This window comes from Salvia splendens, chromosome 1, assembly GCF_004379255.2.
Source record: "Salvia splendens isolate huo1 chromosome 1, SspV2, whole genome shotgun sequence".
Classification (NCBI taxonomy): Eukaryota; Viridiplantae; Streptophyta; class Magnoliopsida; order Lamiales; family Lamiaceae; genus Salvia; species Salvia splendens.
In genome coordinates this window covers 46,576,638-46,601,478 of record NC_056032.1, presented here as the reverse complement: position 1 = coordinate 46,601,478, position 24,841 = coordinate 46,576,638, and the positions used below count along the sequence as shown (strand labels likewise).

Here is a 24,841-nt window from a genome sequence, read left to right as displayed (position 1 = left end):
GAAATTCAACTCCAATTTCACTACTTTTTGAAATTAGGTTCCTCAGTAATAAAAATAATGGGGCAAATTATCAAGATTCAAGACTAATAAATAGGCTAATGTATTTTGACTTCAAATCATACACAATTGTCTTCAAATCTAAATCGATGGGATAATTGAGAAAAAATATCAAAGTTATGATATACTCATTTGTTATATTTTAAAGTTGCAAGAATGAATATGAATTGGCCAAATTTTCTAGCTTTTCCGATAATTTATCCAAAATAATTGGTATTATGCTATTTCGGGTGTTATGCTATCCAAAATCAAGTTTAGATAGATTATCATGTGATAATTAGTTATTGGAAGGTCGTTGTTACTATTTTCTATATTGAAATTTAGTTTGATTTGCGTAACTTGTGATAGAATGTAAATGTGAGGGAGACCGTCAATTAAAAAAATTCATTGAAAAAATAATACTACTACTATAAAGCTAAGTTACTTGAACAAATTGATTTCATATCTAAAAAAAATCTTTATCAAATTATAAATACATCATACTTACTACTCCTATGTAACAAACTAGCTCTAGTAATTAAAGAGCATCACAATTTACATTTCAGAGCATCGTTAACGCAGCGGGCCGGACCATTGTTGGGTCCCGGCCCGCGTCCCGACGCGTTGGAGGAGAGCGTTTTCCGGCCTGGGCCGGTCCCGGGGACGCGCCCGGGGCCCTTCTCGACCGCGCGTTAATCGTGCCCGTGCCGCACGGCATGCGTTCCGGGCCGGGCCTCAAGTCCCCAACATATAATTTTTTTTTCGTTTTATTACCTATATATACTCCATATGTGCATCATTTTTCCACACTTTCTCAATTTCAATCCTCTTGTATTCCAATATTTCCGGCTTCTATGGATTGGTTTAACAGCGACCAATGACAAATGGACGATTTCGTCAACGCCAACAACTGGCACATGCCTCCTTCGCCCGACCCTAATGCAACGCCTAGTCCGGGGTTGCCTACCAACATGGAAATAACATCGCCAATTAGCACTGATGAGTACGAAATCAGTGACATGGAGCCCGCTGAAGGGAGGGGCAATGACAAGGTTGTGGATGATGAGGGGCCGAAGAAGTATAGTCCGCAGGAGACATTGTGGCTGGCCAAGAATTTCGTCGACGTCTCCGAGGATCTTATCATCGGCAACCAGCAGAGCGGCAAAGTGTTTTGGCAACGGATTGCAGAGAAGTACAATGCTGGTCGTCCTAGAGGGTCGTTCGAGCATAGCTACGTGAAGCTACACAAGTATTGGGGTCGGGTCCAGAAGGAGATGAACAAGTAGAATGGCAAGTGGATTAACGTAGTTCGGATGTGGCCGAGCGGGCACAGCGAGATGGACCTCGTGGAGAAGGCCAGGGCGGAGTTCTTCTCTGACGGGAAGAAGAATTTTAAGTACTTCGACGTTTGGAAGATTGTCGAGAAGAGCCCGAAGTACACCGGTGGGGCAGAGAACCAAAGTTTTCACCGAAGAGAACCAAAGTTTTCGCCGAAGAGACACTATTCGTTGAGCGAAGGTCCGCCAATCGACCTCAACGTGATAGATGACGACGTCTTCCTATCATCCCCTAGCACTCAAAGTCGTCCGATGGGAACAAAGACAGCAATGAGGAAAGCGAAGGGGAAGGCAACAACGGGCTACTCCGCTATGTGGGATATGAGTATTACCTGGCTGATGAGCCAGCTGACGGAGTTGACATCGAGGGATACCTCGACAATATCGGAGTTCGATCTCGAGTTGCACCATGAGATGATCGCCTATCTTCGTGCACAGATGAAGAAGAAGTAGTTTTTTTTTTCATTTTTTTATGATTTGTATTTTTATTTTCTAGGATTTGTAATTTTCTTTTTCTAGGATTTTTAATTTTCTTTTTTTAGGATTTGTAATTTTCTTTTTTTAGACTGAACAATGAATTTTCCCGGTTTGAATTGTTCAACGTCTTTTATTTTACGAGTAAAATAGGTTGAAGTTGTGAATAGTGCAATTTAATAGTTGTGGCCCCGGATGAGGCCTGCAGGGTTAGAGCATTTGTGGTCTGGGACTCAAATTTAGGGGAATGATGACGTGGAAGGGACTTGGGGCCTGAAATGGGGATGGGGTTAATGATGCTCTCAACGTCTATTTTCATATCAATGTATCTTTTCAATTGTGCTTGTGCTAGTGATCCTTCTAGTTAGATGGAACATTTTCCATAAGAGCATCCACAATTCAGCACCCTATAGTCCGCCCTATAGGGAGCTCTATGCTCCGCCACATCATCATTTTATCCTCATACCCATTCACCTGCAGTGGGATGCCCTATAGGCCGCCCTAAGGATTTTATTTATTTGAATATTTAAAACAATACAAAAATTGGAAAAAAAAACTTCATTTAATTGAAAGTTCAAACATTACAGTACGAAATAAAAAAAAAAACTACAAGTTTTCAATGGCGGTTACGGTCCCAAACTTCTTCAATCATGTCGTTCATGAGCTGAGCATGGTCTTGTTGGTTGCGCATTGAGGCCTGTCTAGATAGAACCTCATTGTAGCTCATCGGTAATCCAACGTCAAATCGGCCTCGGGATCTGCTCGGCTGCTTCACTCTCGCGCCCCATTTCGGCCAAGCATTCCGCCGCAACCTCATGAACGCAATCGAATAAGGCCCGGGTCAAGGCCCGAGTACTGCCCTCCGAGGTACTCCAGTCGTCGTCGGGTCTAATTTTTTTTTGTGAGAAAGATTGGAAGAGAAATATTGGTGTGTGGGGAAAGTGAAAGATGAGAGAGAAAATTTGGTATGGAAAATGGAATAAGAAACGAGGTTTAATTAGATAAGAAATAAAAAAAAAGGAAAACGCGTTATCATCCGCGATATCGTCCGCGTGACCCGCAGTGAGACGGATGATGTATAGGACGCGAACGATGCATCGGGTGGACTATCGTCCGCCCACTATGGAGGCTCTAAATCATTGTATAACTTTTCGGTATTCGCACTGTGGGTTTATCACGATGTGATTGTCTTATTTAGCTCAAGTTTCATTTGCTTCTCGAGTTACAAATCTTGTCTCTCCTTTATTATGTACGTAATTAAACAAAGTAGATTATTTTTTATGAGAAAATGTTAGGTAAATTTTAACATATTCAAATTGATTTTGGTTGATGTGGATTTGAAGAGAATGCATACTCCTATTTCAAAGTCCAAGACGTAAGCCCAATAAACTTTTGACATGTCTATATGTTTTACTACAATGAAGTAAATACATATGACTAATTAATAAAACTTTCAAAATCGGTTCTATGGTGTAGTGGTTAGCACTCTGGACTTTGAATCCAGCGACCTGGGTTCGACTCCCGGTAGGACCTTTTTTTCATTTTTATTGTTTTTTAAGTCTTTCCCGACTACTTCGGCCTTCGCCTCCACTTATAAATAGAAAATCACACGTATAATATTATTTGATTTAATGTCTTTTTTCATTTTTCTTGTTTTTAAGTCTTTATGCTTGATGAGCTTTTTCCGACTACTTCGACCTTCACCTCCCCTCAGAGGCGGACGTAGAATTTTTTTTCAATAAGGGCTCCACTGCATATAAATTTTATAGGAGTAGTACTTATATATAGTTCCTCTGTCTCATTAATATGAAACATTGATTTTTCGGCACGAGATTTTACTTAGTGTTATGTTGTGAGTTAATGAAGAGAGAATAAAGTAACGAAGAAGAAAAAGTAGAGTGTGTTGTTTCCAATTTATGAAAAGTTTTAGTTTTAATAGGACATCCCAAAAAGGATATGTGACAATTCAACCAAATTAAAAATATTCAATTCGAGCACAAATTCAGCATATGAACTCTCTAATCCAATCATCTTAAAATCAACCATTTCTGTTAAAACATCACAAATTCTATATAAATTTTAACTATGTAGAGTGTATTATTTTTGTTTTGCATATTTTCAATTTCTAATCGAATTGTAAAAAAAAATACTAGATTTTAAATCATTAAATTAAAAAGAAATGAAAACAATAAAGAGCTTGACACGCTTCTTAAGGCAAAACAACTTAGCACTTTATAATATAGAGTAAAGGCCAGAATTGGTCCTGAACATATAGCCATTTTACGATTTTGGTCCTAAACATTATCTTTTGGATTTTTTGGTCCTGCACATATGGACATTTGATCATTTTGGTCCTCCGTCAATATTTCCGTTAAAAACTAACGGTCAACATTATCTTTTGGATTTTTTGGTCCTGCACATATGGACATTTGATCATTTTGGTCCTGCACATATGAAATTTTGATCATTTTGGTCCTCCGTCAATATTTTCGTTAAAAACTAACGGTCAACGGCCGATTTTTGACTAAAACAATGGGTTGGGTCGGGTCGTGTTTGGGTCGGGTTTGGGTTACACGTTAAGAAAAAAATAATATTTTCTTAAAATCTAAGCATAATATTTTCGTTAAAATCTAAGCATAATATTCTTAAAAAATTAATTAATATTTTTTAATTAATAAAATTAAAGTATAGTATTTTTTAATTAATTTTTTCATGAATTTGAAGAAAATATTATGCTTAGATTTTATTAAAAATAATTTTTTAATTATTTAATTTTATTATATAGATTTAATATTAGTATACTTTAATTTTATTGTTTTGATTAAAAAATGATTATTTTAATTTGGTAATTTTTTATTTTATCGTGTAATATCATGTTTAAATCGTATAATAACATCATGTTTTAGTCGTTATAATATTTTTAATCAACAAAAATAACTATAAATTAAAGTTTTATAATTTTTTAATTAATAAAAAATAATTATTTTTTTTCTTAACGTGTAACCCAAACCCGACCCAAACACGACCCGACCCAACCCATTGTTTTAGTCAAAAATCGGCCGTTGACCGTTAGTTTTTAACGAAAATGTTGACGGAGGACCAAAATGATCAAAATTCCATATGTGCAGGACCAAAATGATCAAATATCCATATGTGCAGGACCAAAAAATCCAAAAGATAATGTTGACCGTTAGTTTTTAACGAAAATGTTGACGGAGGACCAAAATGATCAAATTTCCATATGTGCAGGACCAAAATGATCAAATGTCTATATGTGCAGGACCAAAAAATCCAAAAGATAATGTTTAGGACCAAAATCGTAAAATGACTATATGTTCAGGACCAATTTTGGCATTTATTCTATAATATAATAATATTATATTAGTCATGTTTAATGAGTTAGTCTTCTTCTTCCCGTAGTTGTAGTCTGCCATGGTTCTTCGTTTTGCTATGCAATTTTTAACTTTCAGGTAAGTTCAGCCCCTTTAATCATTCAGTTTTCACTGATTTAGCCTTCAACAATGTTCATTCAGTAAGGGCTTAGAGCATCCGCAGCGGTGGCGAAAGACGCCACCGCCGTCCGCGCCGTTGGCAAGGCGCAGGACCGCCGCCGCTGCAGCCGCGCCGCTGGCACGGCGCTGCTCGATGTATCGAGCACGTCCGTGCCAGCGGACGCACACGTGGCGCGCTCCCATTCGTCAACGGCATAGCCGTTGTGTTTAAACTTTTTTTTATTTTTTTTTAAAAATCGGTATTTAATTATAAATAATGCTAAAAAATAAAAAAAAAATATTTTCCAAATTCCAAAAATATGGCCGTTTTTTTCCCGTTTTTTCTGAATTTTTTTGATTTTTTTTTATTTTTTTTTCCCCAAAATCATCTATAAATACACACATTCATCATCCATTTATCACATCAAATCATCTCTCATTCATCTCTCATTCATAATTCTCATACAAACTATCAACACATTCATCCCCCACTCAAAATCTCAAATGGATTTCACCCATATTATGGCGGAAGCGGAACGCGAAGAACAAGAATACTACGAACAACATCGTGCCGCTTACGAAGCATATGTCGCCCAGAGGATCGAGACAAGACACACAATGCGCGATACTCGAATCCACAATCAACTACAAGAAGACCTAATCAACCACATGTGGGCGAAATTCGGCAACGAGTAGTGTCATTTTTAATTTTTAGGATTTTAATTATGTAATTTTTAATTTTTAGGATTTTAATTATGTAATTTTTAATTTTTAGGATTTTAATTATGCAATGTTTAATTTTATTTGTCATTTGTAATATTTATTGTGGGTTTTAAATGAATTTTAATATTATGGAAATGATTTTGTGTAATTGAATTTTATATTAATTGTGCTCGTCCTTGCGGAAGAGCACAGTTGTGGGTGTTGTGCTCTTGCCAGAGAGCAGGCATGAATAGTACTGCCCGGGCCCACAACCGTGCCGCTGGCAAGAGCACGGTTGTGGATGCTCTTAAGACAATTTTTAAAATTTTTTAAAAAAATAGAAGTATAAAAAACTGAAAAAAATCGTTTTGGGTAATGGCTTAAGCCCTACCCTCTCCTTTACTGGGTCCGCCCCTTCCTCCCCTTATAAATAAAAAATCACACATATAATATTATTTAATTTAATGTCTTTTTTCATTTTCTTATTTTTTTAAGTTTTTATATGTTTGATGAGCTTTTCCGACTACTTCGGCCTTTGCCTCCCAAATAGAAAATCACACGTATAATATTATTTGATTTCATTTAATGTCTTTTATCTTTATGTTTGAAGTACTTTTCTGATTGTCTCGCTCACCCGATAGATATAAAATCACACACGTCATATTTGCTTCCATTTTATTGCATTAAATGGACTTTTTAATCTTTACTGTTTAAATGATTTCAACATTAGTCATTTTATTGCATTAAATGGACTTTTTAATCTTTACTGTTTAAATGATTTCAACATCATTAGACTAATGCTTGACGTAATTTTCCGCCTACTTCGCCTCTCTCGATGATGGATAAACAATCACACATGTTGTGTTATTAATTTTCATTTTATAACATTAATTGGCCTTTTCCAGTATATATTTATTAATTTAAATGGCTTCAACACCATTTGGTTAATATTAAATGTATTTTTTCGCCTATCTCGACAAATATAAAAATATAGTACGTGTTATTGTATTCGTTTCTAGTATTTACTTGAGTCATGCAAGGGAATTTCGATTTTTACGTGCATGATAATTTAACTCAAGAACAATTTTTGTTATATATTTCAACCAAAAACAACAAAAAAAATGCAAAGGACCATACTTATTGGAGTGTTTTAATAAATGGAACACTTAAAAAAATCTAAATTCCCTTTGATGGGCACAAGATATTGATATTAAATTCCCCTTTTGTAATAGCTGAGACTTAGGTTTCTCGGGAGTTATGAAATAAAATACTAGAACTTTTATTGACAAATGAAAGAGTATTTTTATTTCTTGAAAAAGGGTACAATTACAATTTTCAGAAAAACCTCAAACTAAATTACAATCTTTGACAATGAAAATAAAAGTCGAGCTACACTACTACATTTAGAAATCCCTAAGGGCTACTTTGGCCTTCGTCATCGGGCCGTCTCGGCCCCAGATTTTTCAAACGAGCCGGGAGGGCGAGACCACGAGGGAAGACAGCCTCGTTGGCCAGTCGCAACTCCTGCCAAAGCGCACGAAAGAGAACTAGTTGCATGAATAGAGACTGTTGGTGGATTGTGATAGCTCGGCACCAAGCTCGGCAGTTCGCCACCAAGCTCGGCAGTTCGGCAGGGAGCTCAGCAGTTCGGTACCAAGCTCGGCAGTTCGGCACCAAGCTCGGCAACTCCGTGATCTGGAGAGAAAGATCAAAACATGAAGAAGAGCTCGGCTGTTATGACAACTCGTTTCAACAGCCGTTAGATCTCCTCAATTGTTTACAGAGACAACAAGAGAAGTGTATTAAGAAAGGGAAGGGGAAACAATACCTTTCAGAAATGTGAGTGAGTGTTGGACCGAAGGAGGCAAACTCCAGCCAGCAGGCTCCCCTCCAGCTAATACTCTGCAAAGCTGCAGGTAACAGCCCTTGCTTCCCCTACCCAAACCGGTTATAGTCCGGAAATCAGCCCCCACAATGCCACCTCTTGTGTGCACCTGCAAAAGAAGACAAAATTCATGAATGAATCAGAGTACAAGGCAGCACAAAACACCAAAATCAGTTAAAGGATGCTGCAAGGTCAGCCAACACTCAGCCTCTGCAGCTTTCAGTTACAAGATATGTGTTTATATACACATTCTAAGCCCCTCGGTTACTATACCACACCACAACACCTTCCACTTAGTAGCAAAGTAACAAGCTAAAAAGAGGGAGGGAGAACCGAGAGAAAGCGGAAGGAATCGAGCAAGAGTAAGAGCAGCCTCACTCAGCAATCACAAGAGGTAAATCCTCCAAACCATACTAGCATCATGTAGTACACAGTAGATAGCCAAGAATGAGAACTTAGGAACACATGAGCTCAAGAACATAGGAGTATGCCTTAGAACCCCACATCAGAACATAATCAGTAACATAGAAACGGCTACCACTGGCTCAACCCCTCCATGAAATCAAATCAATCATAGCAGAATGTAAGAAAATCCCCTAATGCTCAAGTCACAGTATCTTTTTCGCAAGCTTCACTTAACAACACTAGAAAGATTTAAACAAGAAACTTAGCTTTGGAGGGAGAATGGCTCTGGCCGAGGTGCCGTGCTGCCAGAGGCGGAAACGCTAGACGAGAGGCAGCGACCCGACGGCGGGGTGTCAAGAGCGGTGGCGAGCCGAGACAGCAGGCGATCCCGGCGTGCAGTAACGGCAACGGACCCTACCGTGTTCAGCCTAACCCCTGCGAACAGCGACGGCGTAAGCCTCGCGAAGCTGGATGCCTCCCCACTGGCCCTCGACGGTGGCGGCTCGACGAGCTCGCGGGAAGGGGGGACAGCACCGACGAGGGACTGCTGCCTCGACGCGACGGAGGGTGAATCGATGGTGATCCCACCGAGGAAACGGAGGAGCGCGGAGGGTCGCCACTTCCCTTCACTGGCGAGAACGAGACGGAGCCGATGGATGGGAGCACGGCAAGACTCGCCGTGGTTGGAAGGGACCGACGCGGCGAGGATATTCCCAAATCAGGGAGAGAGTTCGCCCTTGCAGGGATGAGCGAGAGTGAGACAACGCGTCGCGCGTCATCGGACCTCCGCCGGAGCTGGAGCTTCGCGGAGGGAGCGGACGTCGAAGAAACTAGGGCTTTCTCAATTTGGGGTTTTAATTTCGGAGAAAGGAGGAAATGAAGAATGGGGAAAAGCCGATGGAATCGGCTGATTGAGGAAGGGAGTATGTTTTCTTTTGGGCCTCTTTTAGAAAAGAATAAAAGAAAAGAGAAGTGGGCCGAAGGATACTTTCTGGGCCAGATTATTTCTAACTGGGCCTGAGAAATTATTTAGTAGGACCATTATTTTGGGTTGGAGCCATTATCTTAAGATTATTTCCAAGAGTTAATGGAATTAATTCCCTAAGCCACGGAAGAGTAGAAATATTAAACCGTGTAGAATAGCTTTTGATAAAATTTAAAGCGGGCTTTAATAGCCACAAAAAGTATTTTTAAAAATACTTAAGGATAATCCGGGAATATATATTATACCCAAACAGATCAGTCGGTTTCGGAACAAATTAAATCGCCGATTTAATTAAAGATTTTAGATCTCTAATATTTAGAAAGAAAGAGATAAAATAAAAGATCACGCTTAGGCATGCATTCATGCAAGATCAATGATTACTTAAAGCCTAATTTAAGTATATTATTTTTGAAAAGGGACGTCGTCGCTCGACGAGTAAATCTCAAGTCAGACAGTGCCCGTTTGAAAGAGTTAAGCAAACGAGGTGGGCTTTTCTATCCTACATTATGTGTGGGCTTTCTTTTTCAGAATTTATGTGAAAAGCATGATTATTTGAATGAGTTGTCATGCCATGTTTTATTTTGTGGTTGCCTATCTGGTAAATCGAATTCGGGTCCCAGTAGGTCAGTAAATCCTACTCGGACTAGTGTACACGTAGGGACCGTGAGCTAGCGCCAGGTTGGCCGGTCCGTGGGTCGTGAGCTAGCGCCAGGTTGGCCGGCCCAGTGGTCGTGGAATGTGGCCACATTCCCGACTCACGCAGCTGATATGGCATATCATCAGAAGTTTAAATGACTGCAGTCTATTTTCAGAAAGAAATAACAGATTTTAGTGACCGGGATAGATTTTCAGTAAAACCCCGCGTTCACTCAGCTTGGCTGACAACTAAAAGAAAAACAGTTTTCGGCATGAGCCCACTGAGTGCATCAAGTACTCAGCCCTGCATTTTGTTTTCCTTAATGTGCAGGTTGATTGTTGTCGAAGCCGAGGAGGTGTTGGGACAGAAGACCAAATAAGTAGGAAGGTAGCGGGTGTAGTATGTCTTCATACATATTACATCTGTCTTGGTACTCTTCCGTTGCGCAAATTCAGAACATTCATTTAACAAAGACAATTTCCCATAACTACTCTGATTCAGCATGATTTGTACCCTCAACACACTTCAGACAATGTTTCTTTTGATTTAAGCATCTTATGACGAGTTAAGACAGTTTCAGTATGTTTCAGTCGCGGTAAAGCTACACTTTCTTTGACTAGGGAGATGTGGTCGTGACAGAGTGGTATCAGAGCACTTTTCTTTCGCTCTGACCCAAGAACCTTCCTTCTAAGCCTCAGTCCAGAAAAGATAGTACTAGGCTAGAAAGTGAACAGAATGTTAAGTACAAGATCCCAACACCTCAGCTCGACACGATCAACTGCAGCAGAAACAGGGGTCGACGCCCGCTCGTCCAGAAAAGAAAATTTTAAAGAAAGAAAATGAAAATTTTGAGATTTTCAGAAAAAGGAAAGAATTTTCACAGCCCTTTATGGGAACGAAAATGTTTAATTGAGATTTTTGCAAGATGCAACGTGATAGCTGATACTTTGCATGTGATATGCTTAAAGTATCTGTGACTTATGAGCTTGACATGAATGTATACGTGTCATGTGGACTATATATGCGAACCTAGAGTGCTTTAGAAAAGTACCGTAGGTAAGACATATGCGGCCAAGTGCTAGTAGAATGAGAATTTGTTACCGCCTTCCAGGGCGATGAGACCAATTAACACCCATCAGTTTGGGTAAGCTTCTAACTCCAAGGAATTATGAGAAAGAAAAGAGGAACCAGAAAGTACTATTGTACTACCTATAGACAGTAATTAAAGGAAGTCCATTCCTTTAAGCACACCAATAGTATACATATATATATGTATACTAGACGATGAACCAAGAAGTTCCTAATGTCTTTTAAAGACCAAGTCATAACGAAAATAGTGTACTTTCAAGCCTGTTCGGGAGATGCATCCCTACACGGAAAGAGATCGTACCCGCGATCTAGTAAAGTGATCTAAAGTGGCGTAACAAGCCCAAGTGGCTACGTGATCCAGAAGCGATACTTATAGCGTGCTACGAAGCACGATGGAGAATGTAATGTTTTACCAGAATCAGCGTTCTAAGTTATCGAGAACGATATGAAAGTATGACCTCCAGCTGCGGTTATCAGTTTAACAGCACGAGGAACCCCATCTTGGAATGTATGGTTTCCCAGAACGCGTTTATCATGGGCGAGCTCCACAAGAAAAACAAGGGAGTGTCACATAACTAGAACCGATGATTCAATAGTACTTACTTGGATTTCCATGAGATTCCTTCTAAGAGTCCTCCCAAAGGACAGTACCCGTCTATTCAGACTTTAGTTTGACTCGCAAGTAACATGTCCGTATTCCTTTTTCCATGCGAGATTTGACTCACTTCCAGTTTATGGACTGCAGCCCTTTGACTCATCGTTCATAAAGAGTAAAGTTTTGACTGTGTAAGCTCCGGTCATAAATTCTAAGATGCTTTTATCTATTACCTTCAGAATAAGCTTATTCTTCAGACATCGTCTATGGAGACTTCTGATTGTCTCACGTTTTGCAAGTAGTACGCCACTTTCATTCTTTCACGAAAGCGGTAACCCAGTTTCAGTCCCCAAATTTTGGATACCTTTATGTTTCAAGCATCGTTATTTGTTGTTGTCTCCTTTGAGCCACAGTATAGGAGATCCATATCTCGATTTCTTGGACCTATGCAATGAAATTTCATTCTTACGATGCTTACGTTGTGATCCCCAGAGTGATCAAGACAGTTAAACATTTTCCTCAGGGAATTTCATGTGGTGCTGGAACTTTTTACCTCCCTATTTTGAGATCCTACAAAGGTGAAATTTTTCGACCTCGATTCCAGTACATGTATTATTCCTAGTCTCGGAATTTTTCTGCAGCTCGAAGTTAAGGCAAGCATATTGCACCTTTCCCTAACAAGCTTGCCCTAGCTGATTTTTTCTGAATAGTTCATTTCAGTGCATTGCCTTAATGAACCTATGAAATCATTGATGTGATTTTGTTATTCCATATCAAGATGCCTTTGAAACATGATCAATGTTCCTTCATTGCAATCGCCTACGTTTATAAATTTTCGTGGTTGATCATCTTAGGCGATGACATGTTTGAACCACTGTCCTTGATGCCCAGATCCTTTCAGTTTCATTGGACAACTGTATTGTCCTAGTTTGCAGCTTACTATGGGAATTTACAGTTAATTCATTTCCATCCAGTTTTCATGACCTATCTCATGATTATTTCTAGCTCCCACCAGGGGTGAGCCTCAGCTCTATGAGTTTGCCTGGAACCAGTTGAACTACGTAGTTCTTTGAATGAACTCAATACTTACCTTCAAGGTCGATTATCGACAAAAATTCATATAAGTTGAACAAGAGATGTTATTCTAGTCCAGTTGGGTATTCAGTAGCCCTTCAAACTTTCAGTCATACTCTCTTGTGTGAATAATAATCCAAGTTAAGACTATTAGATTAATCATCGAGTTATTGATACGAGGCTAGCAGAAAAAGGCATGGTCTCAGTTTCTTTCAGATACGCATAATAAATACGTCCCCATGGAGACACGTGCAGGAAATGATGCACCAACCAGAAGCGTCGCATAACCGACAGCAAAGCGTTAAATACTTCGAATCTACGTACCGCTTGTGACCAGCAGGTGGAAGATCGAATATTTTGTTGTATAGAGAAGCAACTAGCCTTGAGTAGAGAAATATCAAGGAATATTTGTGGATTAAATGATGTCCGAAGACGTAAAAGACCTATATGGTAGTTTGAACGATCAAAATGCTTACTCCGAGTAAGATAAGTAAGCCACAAGAACAAAGACTCAATCATGGGCATGTAATGAAAGCCATGGAGAAGGTACGAGTGTATTCGTAGTTTATGTTTGACGGAACAAATCCCATCAGCAAAAGGGATTCGTCTAAGAGGTGGCCAGGAAAAAGGCTAAAGCTGGAGAGACATTCGGGAAGAGGAACGCGTGATAGCACCGCTACCCTCACCGTCCCTACTATGAAGGGAGAAATCGAATTTTCCCTTTTAAAAGAAGTTATCACAAGAGAACAGGATTTAGAGCCCTATAATATAGAGCAAGGGCAAACGTTGGCAATAACATGCGACGAATTATTCTACGATATGCCACGTCTCAATTAAACGGCTCAGAAAGGAGCTGTCGATAGAGTTTTGTGTTAATCTAGACACGAGATCTAGATCACTTTGGAAAGTCATGCTAGATTATTTCACCATGAATCGCTCAGTCGAACCAAAAGGGCATGGAGACAGTAGCGTTGGGAGAAAGAAGCCAACACCTCCACATGCACTAAACCCATATTCAAGGATTGACGCGAGTAGAACAAGTCTGTACTAAATCATGACGAAAGAGTCGCAGTAAGCACAAAAGCACCTTGAAAGCGGTAAAAGTAGACTACCTCAACTGAGCGAGAGGTTACGAGATCATTATGGCAGCTCAATGACTACCTTTACGATCGATGCAAGCGTTAGAGAACTCAATATCAGGCGATGAAATCTAAGATTAGAAATAGCCTCATCACCCAGACGAAATGAATTACTAAAGGAATGACTTGAATCAGTCATATTATCTCAGTCACCATATAGAATGGCGCTCAAGAAATAAGAAGAACTTAAGATCCAGTTACAAGAATAAGTAGACCTGGGTTTCATCAGACCCAGTGTATCGTTTTTGGGCGCATCAGTACTCTTCATGAAGAAGAAGGATGGGACTTTGCGAATGTGTATCGACTATCGAGAGCTAAATAAGTTAACCCTCAAGAACAAGTACCTCTACCGAGAATCAACGACCTCTTCGACCAGCTGCGAGGAGCCAGCGTATTCTCGAAGATGGGCTTGAGATCGGGTTATCACTAGTTGGGAGTTCGACAAGACGGTATACCTAAGACTGCACTTCGCACCAGATATGACCATTACGAGTTTACTGTAATGCCTTTTTGGGCTTACAAACGCCCCAGCCGTGTTCATGAACCTAATGAACCGCGTGTTCCGCCCATATTTGGACAAGGTCGTCCTAGCTTTTAAAGACGACGTGCTCATGTACTCAAAGAACAAGAAGAAACCCGAGGAGCGCTTGAGAACTACGTTAGAGACGTTAAGAGCCGAGAAGTTCTATGCTAGGTTTAGCAAGTGTGAGTTCTGGTTTAACAAAGTGAACTTTCTTGGACACCTAGTGACAGCAGAAGGGATCCGAGTAGACCCTGCTAAAGTTGAAGCCGTGCAACGTTGGCAGTCACCAGCGACGCCTAATGAAATTCGGAGTTTCCTAGGACTGGCATGATGCTACTGAAGGTTCATTGAGGGGTTTTCTAAAATAGCGAGGCCGATGACTCAACAGCTCAAGAAAGGAGTTAAAGTCAATGGGACCCCAGAATGTGAAGCAAGTTCCAGTTGCTTAAGAAAAAAAAAATTGACCACAGCGCCAGTTATAGCCGTGCCAGAAGCGGGGGATTGATTATGTGGTGTATACAGATGCATCTAAGGTCAGACTCGGGTGCGTGCTGATGCAGAAGGGTAAGGTGATAGCATTTGCGTCACGCCAGTTGAGGCCGCACGAGTTGAACTACCCGACGCACGACTTGGAATTGGCGGCAGTGGTACACGCATTGAAGATTTGGAGACATCATCTATATGGAGTTCGATGTGAGATCTTCACAGATCATAGGAGTCTCAAATACTTTTTCGAGCAGAAGGATCTGAATATGAGACAGCGCCTCAAGTAGCTGTTTTCCTCACACAAGAGGAAGAGCTCATCCGGGAATTCGCCAAGATGCGACTGGAAATAGTAAGAGCCCCGGAGACAGTGGACAGCAGAATTTCCACCTTGGTCATAGAACCAGATTTAAGAGCCAGAATCGTGGAAGCCCAGAGAGACGATGACGCTCTAGAAAAGATCCGTCTCAGAGTAAGGACGGGAAAAGGGGAATACTACCGCGAAGAGGCGGATAATGCTCTCACTTTCAAAGGGAGATTATGCGTACCCAATGAGGAGACACTCAGAAATGAGATCATGAGTGAAGCTCATGAGACACCCTATACTGCCCATCCTGGAAGTACGAAGATGTATCAGGACTTGAAGAAGCAATTTTGGTGGGATGGCATGAAGAAAAGCATAGCATCGTTTGTAGAAAGATGCCTGGCTTGCCAGCAAGTGAAGGCGTTACATCAACGACCCTATGGAAAGTTACAGCCTCTCGAGATTCCAGAATGGAAATGGGAGCATATAGCAATGGATTTTGTGACAGGATTGCCAAAATCACAGCAAGGAAACACTGCCATCTTGGTGATTATAGATCGACTCACCAAAAGTGCTCACGTCATACCAATTCGTATCACATACGGATCTGACAAGTTGGCACAGATTTATGTGCAAGAGATTGTGCGCCTACATGGTGTACCAGTAACGATCACCTCAGATCGAGATTCAAAATTTACTTCTAGATTTTGGATAAGCCTACAGCGAGAGTTAGGCACTCAGCTGAATTTCAGCACAGCATTCCATCCACAGACAGACGGACGGTCCGAAAGGACGATTCAGACATTAGAGGATATGTTGAAAGCCGTAGTGCTCGACCGTGGAGTAAGCTGGGAGCCAGTACTTCCACTTATAGAGTTTTCCTACAACAACAATTACCAGACAACCATAATTATGGCCCCATATGAAGCACTCTATGGGAAGAAATGTAGATCACCGCTTTACTGGGATGAAGTTGGTGAGAGAAGGATACTCGGACCGGACTCGGTAGAGGAAATGATAGAAATTGTCCGACAAATCCGAGGGAGAATCAAGGAAGCTCAAGATAGACAGAAATCCTATGCAGATGCTCGCAGAACGGATTTACAGTTTAAAGCAGGAGACAAGGTCTTTCTGAAGGTATCCCCATCAAAAGGGATAACCAGATTTGGCGTCAAGGGCAAGCTGAAACCGCGTTTTATCGGACCTTACGAGATCCTAGAAACAGTCGGCCCTGTGGCGTACAGATTAGCGCTTCCGCCAAGCTTCGGGAATGTTCATAATGTGTTTCAAGTATCACAGTTGAGGAAGTACGTGTTTGACCCCAAACACATAGTGCACCAAGAAGAGATGGTGTTAGAACCAGATTTGAGCTATGAAGAAAAGCCAGAAGCAATTCTGGACAGAAAAGTTAAAGAACAGCGAAATAAAAATATTGTAACAGTGAAAGTCCTTTGGAAGCATCACGACCGCAAGGAGGCGACGTGGGAGCTCGAGGACCAGATGAAAGAGAAGTACCCACAGCTTTTTGCCTAACCGAGACAAAATTTCGGGACGAAATTTTTGTTAAGGGGGGTAGAATGTAATAGCCGAGACTTAGGTTTCTCGGGAGTTATGAAATAAAATACTAGAACTTTTATTGACAAATGAAAGAGTATTTTTATTTCTTGAAAAAGGGTACAATTACAATTTTCAGAAAAACCTCAAACTAAATTACAATCTTTGACAATGAAAATAAAAGTCGAGCGATACTACTACATTTAGAAATCCCTAAGGGCTACTTTGGCCTTCGTCATCGGGCCGTCTCGGCCCCAGATTTTTCAAACGAGCCGGGAGGGCGAGACCACGAGGGAAGACAGCCTCGTTGGCCAGTCGCAACTCCTGCCAAAGCGCACGAAAGAGAACTAGTTGCATGAATAGAGACTGTTGGTGGATTGTGATAGCTCGGCACCAAGCTCGGCAGTTCGCCACCAAGCTCGGCAGTTCGGCAGGGAGCTCAGCAGTTCGGTACCAAGCTCGGCAGTTCGGCACCAAGCTCGGCAACTCCGTGATCTGGAGAGAAAGATCAAAACATGAAGAAGAGCTCGGCTGTTATGACAACTCGTTTCAACAGCCGTTAGATCTCCTCAATTGTTTACAGAGACAACAAGAGAAGTGTATTAAGAAAGGGAAGGGGAAACAATACCTTTCAGAAATGTGAGTGAGTGTTGGACCGAAGGAGGCAAACTCCAGCCAGCAGGCTCCCCTCCAGCTAATACTCTGCAAGGCTGCAGGTAACAGCCCTTGCTTCCCCTACCCAAACCGGTTATAGTCCGGAAATCAGCCCCCACAATGCCACCTCTTGTGTGCACCTGCAAAAGAAGACAAAATTCATGAATGAATCAGAGTACAAGGCAGCACAAAACACCAAAATCAGTTAAAGGATGCTGCAAGGTCAGCCAACACTCAGCCTCTGCAGCTTTCAGTTACAAGATATGTGTTTATATACACATTCTAAGCCCCTCGGTTACTATACCACACCACAACACCTTCCACTTAGTAGCAAAGTAACAAGCTAAAAAGAGGGAGGGAGAACCGAGAGAAAGCGGAAGGAATCGAGCAAGAGTAAGAGCAGCCTCACTCAGCAATCACAAGAGGTAAATCCTCCAAACCATACTAGCATCATGTAGTACACAGTAGATAGCCAAGAATGAGAACTTAGGAACACATGAGCTCAAGAACATAGGAGTATGCCTTAGAACCCCACATCAGAACATAATCAGTAACATAGAAACGGCTACCACTGGCTCAACCCCTCCATGAAATCAAATCAATCATAGCAGAATGTAAGAAAATCCCCTAATGCTCAAGTCACAGTATCTTTTTCGCAAGCTTCACTTAACAACACTAGAAAGATTTAAACAAGAAACTTAGCTTTGGAGGGAGAATGGCTCTGGCCGAGGTGCCGTGCTGCCAGAGGCGGAAACGCTAGACGAGAGGCAGCGACCCGACGGCGGGGTGTCAAGAGCGGTGGCGAGCCGAGACAGCAGGCGATCCCGGCGTGCAGTAACGGCAACGGACCCTACCGTGTTCAGCCTAACCCCTGCGAACAGCGACGGCGTAAGCCTCGCGAAGCTGGATGCCTCCCCACTGGCCCTCGACGGTGGCGGCTCGACGAGCTCGCGGGAAGGGGGGACAGCACCGACGAGGGACTGCTGCCTCGACGCGACGGAGGGTGAATCGATGGTGATCCCACCGAGGAAACGGAGGAGCGCGGAGGGTCGCCACTTCCCTTCACTGGCGAGAACGAGACGGAGCCGATGGATGGGAGCACGGCAAGACTCGCCGTGGTTGGAAGGGACCGACGCGGCGAGGATATTCCCAAATCAGGGAGAGAGTTCGCCCTTGCAGGGATGAGCGAGAGTGAGACAACGCGTCGCGCGTCATCGGACCTCCGCCGGAGCTGGAGCTTCGCGGAGGGAGCGGACGTCGAAGAAACTAGGGCTTTCTCAATTTGGGGTTTTAATTTCGGAGAAAGGAGGAAATGAAGAATGGGGAAAAGCCGATGGAATCGGCTGATTGAGGAAGGGAGTATGTTTTCTTTTGGGCCTCTTTTAGAAAAGAATAAAAGAAAAGAGAAGTGGGCCGAAGGATACTTTCTGGGCCAGATTATTTCTAACTGGGCCTGAGAAATTATTTAGTAGGACCATTATTTTGGGTTGGAGCCATTATCTTAAGATTATTTCCAAGAGTTAATGGAATTAATTCCCTAAGCCACGGAAGAGTAGAAATATTAAACCGTGTAGAATAGCTTTTGATAAAATTTAAAGCGGGCTTTAATAGCCACAAAAAGTATTTTTAAAAATACTTAAGGATAATCCGGGAATATATATTATACCCAAACAGATCAGTCGGTTTCGGAACAAATTAAATCGCCGATTTAATTAAAGATTTTAGATCTCTAATATTTAGAAAGAAAGAGATAAAATAAAAGATCACGCTTAGGCATGCATTCATGCAAGATCAATGATTACTTAAAGCCTAATTTAAGTATATTATTTTTGAAAAGGGACGTCGTCGCTCGACGAGTAAATCTCAAGTCAGACAGTGCCCGTTTGAAAGAGTTAAGCAAACGAGGTGGGCTTTTCTATCCTACATTATGTGTGGGCTTTCTTTTTCAGAATTTATGTGAAAAGCATGATTATTTGAATGAGTTGTCATGCCATGTTTTATTTTGTGGTTGCCTATCTGGTAAATCGAATTCGGGTCCCAGTAGGTCAGTAAATCCTACTCGGACTAGTGTACACGTAGGGACCGTGAGCTAGCGCCAGGTTGGCCGGTCCGTGGGTCGTGAGCTAGCGCCAGGTTGGCCGGCCCAGTGGTCGTGGAATGTGGCCACATTCCCGACTCACGCAGCTGATATGGCATATCATCAGAAGTTTAAATGACTGCAGTCTATTTTCAGAAAGAAATAACAGATTTTAGTGACCGGGATAGATTTTCAGTAAAACCCCGCGTTCACTCAGCTTGGCTGACAACTAAAAGAAAAACAGTTTTCGGCATGAGCCCACTGAGTGCATCAAGTACTCAGCCCTGCATTTTGTTTTCCTTAATGTGCAGGTTGATTGTTGTCGAAGCCGAGGAGGTGTTGGGACAGAAGACCAAATAAGTAGGAAGGTAGCGGGTGTAGTATGTCTTCATACATATTACATCTGTCTTGGTACTCTTCCGTTGCGCAAATTCAGAACATTCATTTAACAAAGACAATTTCCCATAACTACTCTGATTCAGCATGATTTGTACCCTCAACACACTTCAGACAATGTTTCTTTTGATTTAAGCATCTTATGACGAGTTAAGACAGTTTCAGTATGTTTCAGTCGCGGTAAAGCTACACTTTCTTTGACTAGGGAGATGTGGTCGTGACAGAGTGGTATCAGAGCACTTTTCTTTCGCTCTGACCCAAGAACCTTCCTTCTAAGCCTCAGTCCAGAAAAGATAGTACTAGGCTAGAAAGTGAACAGAATGTTAAGTACAAGATCCCAACACCTCAGCTCGACACGATCAACTGCAGCAGAAACAGGGGTCGACGCCCCGCTCGTCCAGAAAAGAAAATTTTAAAGAAAGAAAATGAAAATTTTGAGATTTTCAGAAAAAGGAAAGAATTTTCACAGCCCTTTATGGGAACGAAAATGTTTAATTGAGATTTTTGCAAGATGCAACGTGATAGCTGATACTTTGCATGTGATATGCTTAAAGTATCTGTGACTTATGAGCTTGACATGAATGTATACGTGTCATGTGGACTATATATGCGAACCTAGAGTGCTTTAGAAAAGTACCGTAGGTAAGACATATGCGGCCAAGTGCTAGTAGAATGAGAATTTGTTACCGCCTTCCAGGGCGATGAGACCAATTAACACCCATCAGTTTGGGTAAGCTTCTAACTCCAAGGAATTATGAGAAAGAAAAGAGGAACCAGAAAGTACTATTGTACTACCTATAGACAGTAATTAAAGGAAGTCCATTCCTTTAAGCACACCAATAGTATACATATATATATGTATACTAGACGATGAACCAAGAAGTTCCTAATGTCTTTTAAAGACCAAGTCATAACGAAAATAGTGTACTTTCAAGCCTGTTCGGGAGATGCATCCCTACACGGAAAGAGATCGTACCCGCGATCTAGTAAAGTGATCTAAAGTGGCGTAACAAGCCCAAGTGGCTACGTGATCCAGAAGCGATACTTATAGCGTGCTACGAAGCACGATGGAGAATGTAATGTTTTACCAGAATCAGCGTTCTAAGTTATCGAGAACGATATGAAAGTATGACCTCCAGCTGCGGTTATCAGTTTAACAGCACGAGGAACCCCATCTTGGAATGTATGGTTTCCCAGAACGCGTTTATCATGGGCGAGCTCCACAAGAAAAACAAGGGAGTGTCACATAACTAGAACCGATGATTCAATAGTACTTACTTGGATTTCCATGAGATTCCTTCTAAGAGTCCTCCCAAAGGACAGTACCCGTCTATTCAGACTTTAGTTTGACTCGCAAGTAACATGTCCGTATTCCTTTTTCCATGCGAGATTTGACTCACTTCCAGTTTATGGACTGCAGCCCTTTGACTCATCGTTCATAAAGAGTAAAGTTTTGACTGTGTAAGCTCCGGTCATAAATTCTAAGATGCTTTTATCTATTACCTTCAGAATAAGCTTATTCTTCAGACATCGTCTATGGAGACTTCTGATTGTCTCACGTTTTGCAAGTAGTACGCCACTTTCATTCTTTCACGAAAGCGGTAACCCAGTTTCAGTCCCCAAATTTTGGATACCTTTATGTTTCAAGCATCGTTATTTGTTGTTGTCTCCTTTGAGCCACAGTATAGGAGATCCATATCCCGATTTCTTGGACCTATGCAATGAAATTTCATTCTTACGATGCTTACGTTGTGATCCCCAGAGTGATCAAGACAGTTAAACATTTTCCTCAGGGAATTTCATGTGGTGCTGGAACTTTTTACCTCCCTATTTTGAGATCCTACAAAGGTGAAATTTTTCGACCTCGATTCCAGTACATGTATTATTCCTAGTCTCGGAATTTTTCTGCAGCTCGAAGTTAAGGCAAGCATATTGCACCTTTCCCTAACAAGCTTGCCCTAGCTGATTTTTTCTGAATAGTTCATTTCAGTGCATTGCCTTAATGAACCTATGAAATCATTGATGTGATTTTGTTATTCCATATCAAGATGCCTTTGAAACATGATCAATGTTCCTTCATTGCAATCGCCTACGTTTATAAATTTTCGTGGTTGATCATCTTAGGCGATGACATGTTTGAACCACTGTCCTTGATGCCCAGATCCTTTCAGTTTCATTGGACAACTGTATTGTCCTAGTTTGCAGCTTACTATGGGAATTTACAGTTAATTCATTTCCATCCAGTTTTCATGACCTATCTCATGATTATTTCTAGCTCCCACCAGGGGTGAGCCTCAGCTCTATGAGTTTGCCTGGAACCAGTTGAACTACGTAGTTCTTTGAATGAACTCAATACTTACCTTCAAGGTCGATTATCGACAAAAATTCATATAAGTTGAACAAGAGATGTTATTCTAGTCCAGTTGGGTATTCAGTAGCCCTTCAAACTTTCAGTCATACTCTCTTGTGTGAATAATAATCCAAGTTAAGACTATTAGATTAATCATCGAGTTATTGATACGAGGCTAGCAGAAAAAGGCATGGTCTCAGTTTCTTTCAGATACGCATAATAAATACGTCCCCATGGAGACACGTGCAGGAAATGATGCACCAACCAGAAGCGTCGCATAACCGACAGCAAAGCGTTAAATACTTCGAATCTACGTACCGCTTGTGACCAGCAGGTGGAAGATCGAATATTTTGTTGTATAGAGAAGCAACTAGCCTTGAGTAGAGAAATATCAAGGAATATTTGTGGATTAAATGATGTCCGAAGACGTAAAAGACCTATATGGTAGTTTGAACGATCAAAATGCTTACTCCGAGTAAGATAAGTAAGCCACAAGAACAAAGACTCAATCATGGGCATGTAATGAAAGCCATGGAGAAGGTACGAGTGTATTCGTAGTTTATGTTTGACGGAACAAATCCCATCAGCAAAAGGGATTCGTCTAAGAGGTGGCCAGGAAAAAGGCTAAAGCTGGAGAGACATTCGGGAAGAGGAACGCGTGATAGCACCGCTACCCTCACCGTCCCTACTATGAAGGGAGAAATCGAATTTTCCCTTTTAAAAGAAGTTATCACAAGAGAACAGGATTTAGAGCCCTATAATATAGAGCAAGGGCAAACGTTGGCAATAACATGCGACGAATTATTCTACGATATGCCACGTCTCAATTAAACGGCTCAGAAAGGAGCTGTCGATAGAGTTTTGTGTTAATCTAGACACGAGATCTAGATCACTTTGGAAAGTCATGCTAGATTATTTCACCATGAATCGCTCAGTCGAACCAAAAGGGCATGGAGACAGTAGCGTTGGGAGAAAGAAGCCAACACCTCCACATGCACTAAACCCATATTCAAGGATTGACGCGAGTAGAACAAGTCTGTACTAAATCATGACGAAAGAGTCGCAGTAAGCACAAAAGCACCTTGAAAGCGGTAAAAGTAGACTACCTCAACTGAGCGAGAGGTTACGAGATCATTATGGCAGCTCAATGACTACCTTTACGATCGATGCAAGCGTTAGAGAACTCAATATCAGGCGATGAAATCTAAGATTAGAAATAGCCTCATCACCCAGACGAAATGAATTACTAAAGGAATGACTTGAATCAGTCATATTATCTCAGTCACCATATAGAATGGCGCTCAAGAAATAAGAAGAACTTAAGATCCAGTTACAAGAATAAGTAGACCTGGGTTTCATCAGACCCAGTGTATCGTTTTTGGGCGCATCAGTACTCTTCATGAAGAAGAAGGATGGGACTTTGCGAATGTGTATCGACTATCGAGAGCTAAATAAGTTAACCCTCAAGAACAAGTACCTCTACCGAGAATCAACGACCTCTTCGACCAGCTGCGAGGAGCCAGCGTATTCTCGAAGATGGGCTTGAGATCGGGTTATCACTAGTTGGGAGTTCGACAAGACGGTATACCTAAGACTGCACTTCGCACCAGATATGACCATTACGAGTTTACTGTAATGCCTTTTTGGGCTTACAAACGCCCCAGCCGTGTTCATGAACCTAATGAACCGCGTGTTCCGCCCATATTTGGACAAGGTCGTCCTAGCTTTTAAAGACGACGTGCTCATGTACTCAAAGAACAAGAAGAAACCCGAGGAGCGCTTGAGAACTACGTTAGAGACGTTAAGAGCCGAGAAGTTCTATGCTAGGTTTAGCAAGTGTGAGTTCTGGTTTAACAAAGTGAACTTTCTTGGACACCTAGTGACAGCAGAAGGGATCCGAGTAGACCCTGCTAAAGTTGAAGCCGTGCAACGTTGGCAGTCACCAGCGACGCCTAATGAAATTCGGAGTTTCCTAGGACTGGCATGATGCTACTGAAGGTTCATTGAGGGGTTTTCTAAAATAGCGAGGCCGATGACTCAACAGCTCAAGAAAGGAGTTAAAGTCAATGGGACCCCAGAATGTGAAGCAAGTTCCAGTTGCTTAAGAAAAAAAAAATTGACCACAGCGCCAGTTATAGCCGTGCCAGAAGCGGGGGATTGATTATGTGGTGTATACAGATGCATCTAAGGTCAGACTCGGGTGCGTGCTGATGCAGAAGGGTAAGGTGATAGCATTTGCGTCACGCCAGTTGAGGCCGCACGAGTTGAACTACCCGACGCACGACTTGGAATTGGCGGCAGTGGTACACGCATTGAAGATTTGGAGACATCATCTATATGGAGTTCGATGTGAGATCTTCACAGATCATAGGAGTCTCAAATACTTTTTCGAGCAGAAGGATCTGAATATGAGACAGCGCCTCAAGTAGCTGTTTTCCTCACACAAGAGGAAGAGCTCATCCGGGAATTCGCCAAGATGCGACTGGAAATAGTAAGAGCCCCGGAGACAGTGGACAGCAGAATTTCCACCTTGGTCATAGAACCAGATTTAAGAGCCAGAATCGTGGAAGCCCAGAGAGACGATGACGCTCTAGAAAAGATCCGTCTCAGAGTAAGGACGGGAAAAGGGGAATACTACCGCGAAGAGGCGG

At 41.6% G+C, this 24,841-nt stretch overlaps 1 non-coding gene across 1 annotated transcript; it reads left to right on the top strand.

The window, feature by feature from the left end:
- Nucleotides 1–3,308: 3,308 nt before the first annotated feature.
- On the top strand, nucleotides 3,309–3,380 carry TRNAQ-UUG. Its single transcript has one exon. It is a non-coding gene; the product is annotated as a tRNA-Gln (tRNA).
- The last annotated feature ends 21,461 nt before the right edge of the window (nucleotides 3,381–24,841 follow it).